A 14190-nucleotide genomic window follows, 5' to 3' on the forward strand; every position below is an offset into this window, starting at 1 on the left:
TGTTTCTTGTCTGTAGACTTTAAAACACCTTACAGAAGTGGGAGCGGCTGAAGACAACTGGCAATAAAAGCCATGAAAACAGATTTCAGTAAATGCTGCTAGCTACGAGGCCTTCAACATGCATGTATTCCTAAATTTGATAATGTCACACCTTCTGTTTGAAGGCTTCTGGACTTCTCTGCAGGGATGAATTTCTTGAGTGAGGCTGAGTGTCTACCTCTTAGCACCTGACTCTAACATCTTGGGTGGTGCTTGGCAGAGCTGTTTGGGAATTTGGCAATGTGTAACTTTAGCTGTTCTGGAATGAATTATGGTATGTGTTGTTATTCATTGTACAGACTTAAGTCTGAACTGAGAGTACGTGACTTCTGACTTTTGTGTGAAGCCATGAAGCAGATTAAATGACAAAGGAAATACATGTGGCTAATCTGGAAATCTACAATAAAAGGGAACCATAATGAAAGGCTTAACAAAATAAAATAACTGTTTAAAGCCTTTCTTCCTTCTGAGATGTACTCATTCAGTCTGTCCCTCTCCAAGCAGTATGCACAAATTTGCAAATCATTTTAAGCACAGTAACCTCTCCGTGCTATGCAAAATCCAACTGGTATACACACAAACATGTACATGTACTAAATTCCTCTTCAGCTGCATTGGTAGAGGAATGTGTTTCTGGAATGTAAAAATTCCTTGGCCTAATCAGTGTCGTCTGTGACACTGTTGAGCATAACTCCCAAAACAAGTTCACAGTAAGCAATCCTGTTTTGAAACCCTCACTGTCCTTGATGACCATGTTTTCAACATGCTGTTATTCCTTGTGTTCTCTTTCTGCATCTCGTAGGCTGTCCTTCCTTCCTTAGCACGAGCAGGGCAGATGCTTGCAGCTGATCAGTTTAGCTGATCGGTTTAGGAGGAATGCACACTTTTTTCATGCTTTTGAGCCATTTGTGCATTAAATCTTTTTAAAGAGAGTAGGTGTGATGGGATTCTTTGCAGATACCCAAGATAGCATTCCTTAGAGCTTCCAGACCTAAAGCTTTGACTGCTTCTTGTCTTCCTCACCGTTAGCTGAATGGCTGCTGCTGTTCTGCGGAATACATTATTGAACCACGCTTGTACCTGGTAACTGTTTTCAGTCTTTCTCAGCTACTGTAAACTTTAAGGCACTTTGCTTTCTCTTTTCACTAGTTATCGTTTTCACTTTATTCAGCGAAACCATGCAGAGAACAATGATTCAACCTGATAGTGAACAGCTTTTTTCTTCTTGTCAAACCTGGCCATAGACCCCAGTCCTGGCCATTATTCCACTCTTACTGGATTTTAGTGGAAAACTTTTAGATAACTTTATTATTAACATAAATTTCTGGCATTTCATTTGTAACAAATTACCAATTTTTAGTTAACTCCTTAGGTGAAGAGTCTATTAAAATTATGAAACCTGAGTATTTCTTACTCTCCAGCTTTCCTAGTTTGCTAAGTTGCTATACAGGTTTACCAATCACATCAAGCATAATGTAAGAAACCTCAATAGTTCAGTATTATGAGTATACTACTTTTGCCACAAGAGGTAGCTATATGTCTACAGCTTACTCAGGTTCTGCCAGCTAAGCTAGCCTCTGAAAACGCAGCTATTTTCTTAGAAGGAGGTATACTTAATCTGAAAAAAAAAAAAATGAAGTAGTTTCAAAGAAACATAATAGATTAAGTACTGAAATCATCATTTGGTATTTCACACGGGACTCTAGCAATTGTGGAGATCCAAAGAGCATAGTCGTTACAAAACAGTTCCTTTTCCTTCCTACATTCTTGATGTTTATGGCTGTAGTCGATTAAACTGAAACATCAAACAGGGAATACAGGAAAGCGCATACTACATTTATATTAGACACACTTGCATAGATAATCAGTATTTGCTGATTTTATAGGTGCTTTCATATTTAAACTTGTTAATTTAGAAACAATTCATTCTTCCGTGAACCAGGCAACATTGGAAAATTGGATACAGCATTTCATATTCAACTGTTATGTAAAACGGGAGGAAGTTTCTGAAACTGATTTCATTTAATTATTTCAGAAGTTATTTTTATGTAAATGAATAACAAAGCTATTATAAAGTATTAGTTTTTATAAAGTAGCCATCATTTTAGTTGCAAAATATACAGTTAAAGGCATACTGAAATAGAACAGTCACTAAAATAATGAATAGTGACCTTAAACTTTAATTCCAACCTACTTTTTTGGTCATAACTTTCTGGAATTCCTTCTAGTTTAATTTTTCCATATTTGGTATCTTTTTTTTTTTTTTTTTGAAGCTCAAGAGTTAGCGAAAACTCTGAGCCTAATTTAAGCTGCACAAGCCTGAAATATTTGTTCCCTATATGTTGCTGTCAAGAAACATCAAAAACGATGACAAACAAGAATAGCTATTAAAAAATAGCTGAAATTTAAAGCTTTTAACTTGGTTTGTTCTGTGGATCTCAACCGAAAAAAGTGAAAACAAGTCAAAAAGCTAAATTCAGAGTGAGATAATTTTGTTGGAGCTGTTCAAAGATGGCAGGCAACAATGGGTAGACATATAATTTTCTCTACAGTGCACATATATTTGAGTTCTGCTGTGCAAAAGTTTTTCGAGGTTTCTAAAGACAGTACTTTAAAATATTATGGATAACCCTCCAATTATGTTTAACTCTAGCCTCTAACCCTTTAGCAAGGCCAGTTTTAGGCTGCTACTATCTTGAATTTTATTTTTTTCTAACTGAATTCAACTCACAAAAAGTAAATAAAGGAATTTTAAAATGTTATAGATGTATTTGTCATGACACATTTATAACTCTGACTGTCTCCAAGAACTTAAGTGAAGGATAGCTTTGTTCAGAATGCCTTTATTAGCGCATGCACAGAAAAAAAGGGGGATGAGGGGTGGCGAGGGGAATGTCCCAAAGCTCTGCGGGCTGTGGCTGTAAGGAATTTACAAATTTGGCTGGCAAAAATGGAATGCATATATTGTTTTACACTAATAAGATCATGCTTCACAAATTGGAGAAAATTAAGTTTGAACCAACCAACATACTGGTTGGTATGGCAGAATGATAATAAGCTCAGAAATATTTGTCTTTAACCAACAATACTGTTCCTTTCAAATGGAACAAGGACTGCTAACCTTTGGCGTTTTTCCCAGTTTACATAAAACCTTTGGGTAGCTTGGCATATGCGTTGTACCTTTAAACACTTCCACTGAGACACAAACTGTTCTTCTGCTATTATGGCTCACCAAATGATTAAAAACAAATTCTCATTTTAAAGAACAATTTGTCATATTTGTAACAAAAATGTGAAGGAACAGTTTTGACTGTGGTTTGGTTCCAGCTGAAGGGCAGGGGGAGGAATACAATCCCTGTTCCTAAGAAGGACCTCGGTAGCACCAGCGTTCTTGACAGTTTTCTGACAGAGCGAACTATAACCTAAGAACAGATCGTCATCTGTTTACAGAGAAGAAATTCCATTAAGTCTCTTTGAGACAGTCTTTCCCAACAGAATCTTCAGAGACATAAATTAATACTGTATGCTAGACCTATTGCCCTAGAAGTATAAATACAAAGTATACTAGGGAAACAGAACAAATTATCAGCCATAAGCACGGATCTCCTTACTTTCATGACTGTTTTCATGAGATAGATGTTTCTAGTGCTTCCAGCTTTTCAAGACATTCATGGATTTTTTGGTTACATCCTGGGGATTTCTGAAGTATTAAGCATCATTTCTTACATATCAAAATAATTTTTTCCCTTGACAATAGGCTCTTAGGGAGCCTGTAGGGAATGCAGTACATGTCTCCACATGGGGATTCATTTCCAGTTAACTACTACTAGCATTATTTCAAATATAAAACACTCGTTTCCCTCATTCTATGATGTTATTATAGTTTGGAGCAAATAATTCATATACAATGAGCTTCTTCTAAACTTTATGATACACAAACTTTATTTTATTTTCCGTAGTGCTTTTTCTGAACTGATGTGCTGTGCTAAATAAATACACTAAAGTAAAAACAACAACAACAACAAGGACTAAACACACCAATAAACCCTACCCTCTGCACCAGTCTACATTAGTTATTTTGACACGGAAAAAAAGGATGGAAGGAAAGAAAGGGAGGGAGCCTAAAGGGCAAAGAAGAAATTCTGGCTTGTCTCAAAGTGGTCTCCAAGACATGTTACTAGTGCCTTCTTCCTACTGCTGTCTTTTGCAGCATTTTTGCTTCCACCATTATATTCTATCCTCATATGTTTTGTTTTTTAATTCAGATGACTCCATAAAGAAATTGGAACATTTGGGTGCCAATAATGGTAGACGAATTGTCATTTTTTTGCTAAATTGCATTGTTTTTTGCTGTTGTTGTTCCCTGTACTGAAGAGTACTTTTTAAAATGCTCAGTTGCTGTTACACTCACTTAAAAGATTCCCCAATATTAGTTAGTTCTATTTCTGAAAGTAAGGCAGAATGAAAGAAACCACCACAGAGACATAACCTCTGTGGGAAGGAGAAAAGAAGAGCCGAAGAATGTCAGTGGCTCAGAGTAAATAAATTATCTGAACAAATGAGTGGAAGGTGCAGAGGGCAGAACAGTAGAGGACGATAAACAGCTGTGGGCTGAATTGTTCCCAAAAGGAAGGTACTGGAGAGCAAAAATCCTTATGCTGCTGTGACCAAAAGTATTGCTCTGATGAGGTAAATAGGGATGTATTAAAATCAAGCCCCAGTTAAAAATATCCCGATGCCAAGCTTTCCTGTGGAACAGCAGGACCTAACTCCAACTAACAGCAAACTGTCTTTCAAAGCTTCTAAGTTCATATACAGAGGAAGAGCGAGTGAGCACTGAGCGTGACTAGGAATAAATCCCACAACAGCAGCATCATAGCTCTGTTTTTTTGGCTCAGGTTTCAGAGACAAAGACAAAATCATAAAAGGCTGCCAGAGCTAAGACATTTCCTCTGAGACAGAGAAAACTCCTCTCTTTCCAGACAGAGGCCTCATGCAGAATGGAGGGAAGAGAATGTGATTCTCTGCAGGAAGAGGGAAAAGCTGCTGGCTGAGCTGCACAATGTTCTGCCCTTGTTTTGGGACAAGTCTCCAGCTACTGAGCTGCTGAAGTCAAAATGAAAGAAGTGTGAGATAACTGACTTTCTGCTGTTGTACCCCTGAGAGCCTTTGTCTCCACGTTGCTCTGCTCCTCCAACACCATACAAGGCAGTCCCGGCAAGTGTTCTTATGAGGATGCTCTTCTGTGTAAGACTGCAACTCGTTTCTGAACACACATATGGATTCTCTTCTGTACCCCTCAGAGACCCACTGAAAGATGCTGCATGAAATGTATGCACAACATAGAAAATGTCCTGCAGTACTCTGACACTGTAGTAGTTATTTTGCTGTTAAATTCATATTTAGTTGTTCATGATGAATTAAACATGAAGATAAATCGTAGTTTGCTCAGCAAATCCTTACTGTTATTTATAGATGTATTTCATACTGTCCCTACACTTTCCTTTTTTTGGTATGAGGAAGAATAATCTTTTTGTTAATTATATGAAAGTGTGATGTAGAAATTATATGTAGGGAAGCTAATCAGCTTGGCCCAAATGCAGGGAACAGCTGGATGATTGGACATTTGGGATGGAAAAGGCAAGCCATTTGAGACTGGGAGAGAAAAATACATCATATGAATGTTTCTGCTAACGTTATCAACTGCTGTGCTCATAATGATGGCATTCAGACCACCACTGCTACATGTGTCTTTACCTACTGAAACAAACAAACAAACAAACAAAAACAAAAAACTAACTCTAAAACCATTAACATGAGATGGTTATCTAAGTGTAAAAACCACCTAGAGATAATGCTCTGTAGTGGTTACTTTGATACAGCTCATCAGGGTTACCACAGATAGCAATAACCTCAGCTAGCTACACCAAAGTAAAAATATCTGTACTTCATTTCAAACTGGATTTTATGCCAACAGAACTGTTTCAAATTACCTCTTGTGATAGAACAAATCTTCCCTGCTTCTGCAAAAATCTTAAGTGTCAACATTAAAAGCAAGTTGGAATGACTATTGTGCTACTCAGATAAAGTTTTAACAAATTCTTTCAGTAATGCTGAGATCCTTGTCATCAGTTATATTCTGCTCATCTATTTGATGTTTGATTTTAAATCTCGTATTTTAAAAATCATGAAGTGAGCATAAAGATTTTTAAGTAGAGTTCTGCAACTGGGAACTGAGAGATTACTAAGTACCAGTTACTTAAGTAAGTTACTGTCAGACACAGTTGAACTGTTTACACAGACTAAATGCTCAGAGGGATGCACAATGGCAGATTAAAAATAGATACCTGAAATTGCTTTCAACCATCTGCAGCACCCTTCCACCTGGGAATCTTACCTAGCAATTGAGCTTTTCCATCAAACACAATTTGTTTTATTGCTGCAGTTTTCAAACCACTATATTAAGATAAATGGTCCTCAGATCTCTTTTACCTTACAGGCTGACCTGAAACAGTGGCAGTTGAGGAGCTGATACATACCTACACATACTTTGCAGACAACAGAAGGGTAGGGAGCATACAAGGGAAGCAGCATCCAGTTTTAAGCCACTGTTGCACATATGCTGGTGGTTTCACTAAATACACAGCAGGAGCAGGGTTAGGGTTAAAACCTTCAGAACCCTAAACTTCAGAACTGAATCTTTAATTTTTAAATGAAAAAAATCCTGAAATTAATGTCACCAGTCTACTATCTATATAAAAATATGGACAAGTTCATTTCTCATTTTATAACAGAGAAAACACAAATATATACAGGTTTTGATAAAAAGGTTTCAGCATTTATTTTAGCCAGCGTTGCTATATGCTGTTGTTAGTGATCTCCATGTGAAAATAAGTTTCAAATAAATAAATAAAAAAGCAAGTACGAATGATTCACATCATCTTATGAAAATATGCAAGAGAAAACAAAACAAAACAAACAAAAACAGAAAACAAGTGCTCAGATTGCAAACTCAAATCTCAGAAGCCAGAAAATGCTCGAGTTAAGGTCTGTTAAAGTTTAAAAAGCTTTTAATGTCAAGCTTTCTTCCATTACAGTAGTTATATATCATAATCACATTTCCCCAGTTATATCGTCGAAGAACTGAATGCTTTAGGACTGCAACTGCATCATCTTCAGCCTTCATTTATTCAGTTCTCTTCTGCACCCCAATTTTTCAGTATCTTGAGAAATGCGACACAGAAACCAGAAAGCATGTCTCAGTGCTTGTTATACCAAGGGTGTATTCAGAAGTGGTATCGCCTCTGCATATGCTCACTAATCCCTTGTTTATATGTGCAAAGAATGCATGAACTTTTTTTGCTACAGCACCATTCTTGTCGAGTTGCATCACCATTATAGCCCCAAATCCTTTTACAGGTGCTGCTTTCCAAGCCAGAGCATCTCGCCTTCGGCACTGCAGTCACGGACCTCGGTCCTTGTTCCCAAATGTGGTCCTTGTTCCCAAATGAGTCTGCCTGTCTCAAATGCCTCCCATGCCCCAGTTTAACAAGTAATTTCACAGAATCACAGAATCACAGAATTTCTAGGTTGGAAGAGACCTCAAGATCATCGAGTCCAACCTCTGACCTAATGCTAACAGTCCCCACTAAACCATATCCCTAAGCTCTACATCTAAACGTCTTTTGAAGACTTCCAGGGATGGTGACTCCACCACTTCCCTGGGCAGCCTGTTCCAATGCCTAACAACCCTTTCGGTAAATAAGTTCTTCCTATTCATCCTAATTTGGATGCCTCTGAGAAATTTTGTCAGTATCATTTACATTCCACCGATCTTTTTGTCCTTTGCAGATCTTGTCTGCAATCATTTTCAGTGTTGTTTCAGCCCTTTTTATCCAGGCCGTGTTGCAGTACTCAGGAGGTACCCAGCACCTGCACGTTCCCCGGGCGGCACAAGGCAGCCTCCGGGGACGGTCGCTCCGGGGTGCTTCGCGTATTCGGAGCAGAAGCCCCGCAGACCCGAGCCGCATCCGCAAGTTTTCAGCACCCTTAGCCTAGCCGAGGTCGCTGCCGTCCGGGCACGCTGCAAGGGAAAGATGAGGCACAGACGGAACGGAGCGCGCTCAAAAGGCCGCGCACCGGCACCGTCCGCCTGAGCCGAGCTCCCGGCACCCCGCCGCCCGGAGCCGTCGCGCCCGGCGCTGGGGCCGTCGGGGCTGGCGGCCGCCGCCAGTGCCCTGCCCGCCGGGGGGCGCTGCCGTGGGGTGGGCCGCGGGGCCGTGGGGCCTGCGCGCTCGGGGCCGGCCCAGGCCTGGCGCCGCCGGCACCCGCCCCGCTGAGCTCTGCTGCGGGCCGCGCCCGCCCGTCCCGCGGGGGCTGCGCCGAGCGGGCCGAGGGCCGAGCCGATCCCGGCCGAGCCGATCCCGGCCGAGCCGATCCCGCCGCCCCGCCCCGGGCGCTCCCCGCCCCGCGGAGCCGGTCCCGTGCAGAGGCGGGGACTGCGGCCGTCCGCCGGCGGTGAGCTCATCCCGGCGCCGCGCCTGCCTGGCCGCGGAGGAGCCCGGCGGGGGCCGCGCCGCGGGAGCCGTCGGGGAGGCGAGCGGGGCCCGCGCGGCGGAGGTGAGCGCTCGGCGCCTCTGCCCCTGCCCCCCGCGCCCCCGCCCCACGCCGCCGGGTTTGGGCAGCGCCCTTCGCCCGCTCCCTCCAGCGGCGCTCGGCGGCGGCCGCGCGAGTCAAACTTTGTGGCCGCGGAGCGCGGCGGGGACGGGCCGAGGCGGGCGGCGGGGCCGGGGCCGGGGCCGGGGCCGGGGCCGCGCGGGTGGGGGCAGGGAAGGGAGAGGCGCGGCGGGCCCGGAGCGGGGCGAGGCCCGGGGAGCAGCCCGGCAGCCCGGCCTGCGTGCCGGCCGGCGGGGGGAGCAGGAGCCCGGTCCCCGGGAGCGCGCCTGCCGTGCGCTGCTGCCCGCGCCGAGCCCTGAGGGGCGCCCGGGCGAGAGAAGGACGCGGGCGCGGCCGCGCCTGACAGCCGGGCTGCCCCGCGGACGGCAGCGCCGGGCCGGGCCGGGCCGGGCCGTGTGGCGCCGCGGAGCGGTACCGGGGGCCCCGCCCGTGCCCGCCCGGGAGGCGCGGACGCCGCGCGGCTGGGCCGGGCCCCGCGGCCAAGGGCTCTGCCCGGCTCTGCCCGGCCCGGTGCTGCCCGGGCCCCGGCCCCGGCCCCGGCGCCGCGCCTGCCCTCGGCCCGGCGGGCTGCGCTGAGCGCTCGCACAGCCGCGCTGCCCCGGGGTTTCGCAGGATTGCTCGGGGCTCGTGGCGTGTCAGAACGCAGCGTGAGCTCGTGTTTCGGACAGCGGTGGCTTAAAAAAGTACCTCGGTGGCCGTGAAATTAAAAAGCACCAGGAAACAGGGATGGGAAATCAGTGTGGTATCTTGCATCCTGCAGAACTTCCTCCCGCGGCTGTTTGATATGCAGCTGCCAGAAATCGGCCTTCTCCTGTTTGCTCTGAGCCAACGCTTAAGTGATGGGAAAGTAGTATCGTGACATTAAATAATGCTAGTAATCGAGGTAAGCGTGAATACAGTTTCTGTTTGTAATTGCTAGTGCAGTGTGTTTAGAGCTTCGTTTATGTGGGCGCGCTAAGGTGCTACTCGTCTCGGTTTCTGGGCTTAGCTAGCCATCGGAATGGTGATAAATGGTGTCGGCTGCAGAGCCGAAGCATATTTGGCTCATTGCCAAAGTCGCGCAGCTTCCCATAACAGTCTGTAGGAAAAAGACGTTTTGTGTGTCTAACCACAGTCCTGAAGTTGATGCCATAGCAACTTTGTGATCTGAGCATACACTTTGGAAGACAGCTAAGCAGTCTTAGCAGAATTATTCTGTTCTTCTTTAGCTGAACTTTGTGCTGTCATCAGGATTAAGTCTTTCTTTGAAGATGAAAGATTAATCGACAAGCCTTCAAGCTTTCTTGTGTCTAGGAACATCGGCCCGATCTGTTGGGTGTTTGTAATGACACCCATAAACACATCTGCAAATTGAGATTTATAATCATGGCTTTAACCTTAAGATTTGTCTGTAGAGATGCTCTTTTCACTAAATATTAGTATTTCAAGCTCTGTCAGAAGCTAGATCTTTGTGCTTTGTAGAAAGACAGAGGAAGGTCAGCTTTGGATTGCATGTATGACTATGGTTTGAAAAGGATGGGTCAGTTCATGTCTTTTGGCTGCTCCCAGCACCCTAAACTATGCTCAGGCCCTGGAGAGTTTGTTTACCACAAAGCTGTGGCAACAGAAAAAGAAAAAAACATATGGCCTTAGAAATGCACATGGCCTTATTTTTCAAAAATGTTTGTAGAGGCAGTGCTGTTATAAAACTGGCTTTTAAATAATATGTAAGGTATAGTTTAACACATGGAGTGGGGAAAAAAAGAGCAAATACAAAAACAGTGCATGATCTTCCCAGTGCCTTTAGTGTTGTATTTAGCTGTAGTTTTAAAAGTGCCTTTTAAAAAAAGTTTGTTTTGGTGGAACCATAAAGTCTCATCTTGTCCTGAAGGGAAGTAAGTAAAGGGGTCATTTGCTCATAAATGCAAAATATCTGGTGCACGGCCTAATATTAATGTGTGAAATTCCTATCCTGTCTCTTTTTACCTTCTCCTTTAAAATTCATTATTTAGCATGACTGATTAAATTCTTTAGTATTTGTTGTGTTTAGGATATTTTTGTAAGGATGTCAGCACACTTACCTGATTAAAGGTACTTGTCCAAGTATAAAATATACTGTCGAGATTTTGAGATGCTCCCTGTTCTGTTCTTAGCCTCGCCATCCACTGTCCATTCACTGTCCTGAGGCCAGTACAACGTACCTCGCTGCTTGTGCAGAACAGAGACAGGTTGAAGTACGGGGTCTGTTGCACAGTCTGAACCAGAACACAGGTCTTCTGCCATCCGTTGTTGAGCTTCGGCAAAATACTGCACCTCTGATCTCCTTACTGGAGCAAAAATTTCCCGTTGCTTTCTGTTGTTGTTGTTCTCCTCTTGTCTTCATAAGGAGACTAATCCTGCAGTTTGCCTTGTAGTTATTTCAGGCTTCTATTCTGTGTAGGTGCTGAATAACTGTAAACCTTGTCAAGCCTGCGTCTTGAAATACATGCAGTGTAGTTCTCATTAGTGTAATGACTTCAACTTTTTAATGTCTTGTTTCTTCAGTCATGTTTTTTGTTTGTTTTTGTTTCCTCCCCTCCACTCACTGGTAGGAGGCACACTAAGCCGTAGCCTTAAGCCATAAAGGCACTTTGGAACCAGAATACTGCATTTTGCAATATCTTAATATCTTGGCTTAAGTGCTCAGCCTCTCTGTATAATGTATGGAGATACTCCTGTACCTAAGTGATATTCATGAGAGTCTGGAAGCAGAAGGCTGGGTAACACAAAGCCTCTGTTAGAGGTGTTTCTCCATCACTGGGAAAGGAATTGACTGGGAGGGTTTTTTTTGTTTGTTTGTTTGTTTTTTATCAGCTTCCTTAAATTCATGGTTCTGCTTTAAAGTTAGGACTCGTGAATTATCAGTAGAGGCAGATTTTCGTGTTTTAGATTTCTTTTCTAACACTACTCTGTATTTCAGAAAAGTCTCCCCAGACTCCAGACCAGGCCCATGATGCCTTCCTTGCCCTGTGATTAGCAATCCAAGTATTGCTCAAATTCAACTTTTTTTTTTTCTCTTGTAATTATGCATCACATTCCAGCGTTGTAAGAAATAAAGTATCAAAGAAGAGCATGCAAGGTGAACGTGCAACACGTACCCCCCTGCGTGGGAGGGGGAACAGTTACAGACGTGGGGGGGGGCTTGGGCAGTGCCCATGCTGGTGGATGCGCCGTGTAACAACAGCAGTGGGTGACTTTGTGACCCAAGTCAATGGCTTTATTGCTGAACCCTTAACTTCATTTCTTCCCCTTCCCTTCTCTGTGTTCCCCTGTCTAGTTCAGACAAATCTTTAATTAAGATATTCAAGAATTAGCATGGTTGTAACAAAATCTGAAGAATTCCTAAGCAGTCTCTTTGGCGTAATCCTAGCTGCCACCATGGTTGTTTTTCTAATGCAGAGAGCAAAGCATTCTTGGTCATGTTAAGAAGCCCTGGCTTCTAGTTGAACTTATGACTTCCTCTGTTAAGGTCTTTAATTTTTACATATATTTATAGAATTAGCAAATATTGTCAATACTTGTGTTATCTGTATCTAGTAGCATATGAGGTGCAGTTTCAGAAATGTGTAGGATGAAAGGGTGAGGGTTTGCTGCTTGGTTGCTGTATATTTCATATATTTGGTAATTAATAGTTTCAAAAACAAGATTGTATGTGGGATGGCTGCTGCCTTGTATCCAGGTTGCATATATGGTCTGGGTGGTTGTTTTTTTTTTGGGGGGGTTGGGGTTGCTTTTTTGTGTGTGTGGTTTTCTTTTAGGGGGGAGGTTGATGGGTTGATGTTAGTTTTTATTTTTTTAAGACTTGATCATAGTCTTGGTTAAATCTAGATCCAGCCGGAGAGAAGCTGCAACTTGTTAGCAACACAGGAAACGCCCTCAAAGAAAGTTTTTGATGTGTACGTTAGTGCGTAAATGTGAACTCTGCAGCTACATGGCGGGAGTTAGGCAGTGGGGAACCCTGTTCCACTGAAGTGTGGAATGGTTTGGTTTCTTTCAGTGTTGTATTAGCTTCTGGTGGAACTTTGCTGCTGCGTACTTAATTATATTTAAGTACTAATTATTAAATATCTATGACTTGTCGAAAGCTGGTAGTCATGAGTCAAATTCAGAGCTATTGCACTTAAAATAGCTGTGGTGTTTTAGTTGTTGGAAGAGACAGACATGAGATTAAACTTTTTTTTTTAAAACCAGCTTTGTTTCATCTGGAAAAATGTTAGAATTTGAGTAAAGACTACCTTTCTTCTTTCAATCACTTAAAATGAAACTAATCAGTTTCTTTCTTGACAGCTGTCCTTGCCTCTGAATCTCTGTTTCTGGCCAAACTTTAACAAGTTAGGGTTTGAACAACATAAAAGTAAGAATGAATAGAAGCAGAATATGACCTGTGACTTCTGAAACTTAAGTGAAATTTAAGTTGCTAGAGGAGAGCTTAATGTGTGGATTGGTTCTTTTGTTTGTTATGGGGAGGGGGGCTGTTTCTTTTTTTTTTTTTTTTTTTTTGGTTTTGAACAAGAATGACAAAACATAAAAAAAAAATCTTAATGTGAATTCTGGAGGGGACTTATTTTTGTGGTTTACACCAGAAATGCCTTTGAGTTGAGTTGATCGTTAATGTGCTTCAGGGTCTATTTTACACTGGGCTGGATTCCCATTGAGGTCAGAAAGGGAGTTTTTTTGCTTAAGTAAGGACAGAGTTTCTGGATTTTTCTACAATATTTGCCTGAAACTGAAAGTTTCAAGAAGGAGGAATGTTACTGCCACAAACTATAGACATAGTTTTGCTACGACAAAGTAAAATCTTCAGCACTTTCCAAGTACTGATCTCGAATCTTTGTATGCATGAAAGAATTACTTTGAAAAGTTTAAGAAACAATGAAAAGACGTCAGGGGAAAATTCCCCTTTATCCTCAGTTAAGTTATACTTGGCAAAAATGGAATGGAGTAGGAACATTGTGCCTCCTGGCATGAGGTACCTGCCTACTGTCATGATGTACTACCAAGCTAGTGCCCAATTTCAGAGTTCTTGGGAATGCTTAAAGCTCTGGGAAGGCAGAGCTGGTTTGTGTAGGGTTGTCACTTCTTCTGCGTCTAAGCTGTTGCTTGCTTGTGCCACCATGGTGCATTACCAGATGTATTTTCTGTAGGTTTGGAGCAGGTCAATCAACGGGTGATGGAACACTTCCTAAAAATAACTTTACACTCATTCAGTGAAACCAGGCATGGTTTTGAAATCTTGGGGGGAAAAAAATAATAAAGTGGTGTTTTATTTTTCCTGACCAATAATTCTGCACTTTATGACTAAAAGGCAACGCAGAAAGGAGGGCAAAAGTGACATTGTTAAAGGAGGGCAAAAGTGACATTGTTATTTTGTTCTGTAGAGTTCAAAGTGCTGTAGAAGTCTGCACCAGAGGATTATGCCGCAAGATTTGTTAGAGGGGATTTTTCTTCTCGTGCCTC

At 42.8% G+C, this 14190-nt stretch overlaps 1 protein-coding gene across 4 annotated transcripts in view; it reads left to right on the top strand.

Moving 5' to 3' along the window:
- Positions 1–8575: 8575 nt before the first annotated feature.
- TANC1 (tetratricopeptide repeat, ankyrin repeat and coiled-coil containing 1) overlaps positions 8576–14190 on the top strand; it is a gene marked incomplete at its 3' end in the record, with an annotated part of 96495 nt that continues 90880 nt past the window's right edge. For 3 of the 4 annotated variants that reach the window (XM_084289136.1, XM_084289138.1, XM_084289139.1), the window contains exon 1: positions 8587–8658. Of the gene's footprint in view, positions 8659–14190 lie in introns of all 4 variants that reach the window. The other variant, XM_084289137.1, reaches the window with a different exon arrangement.

This window comes from Netta rufina, assembly GCF_964035555.1.
Source record: "Netta rufina genome assembly, chromosome: 6".
Lineage (NCBI taxonomy): Eukaryota > Metazoa > Chordata > Aves > Anseriformes > Anatidae > Netta > Netta rufina.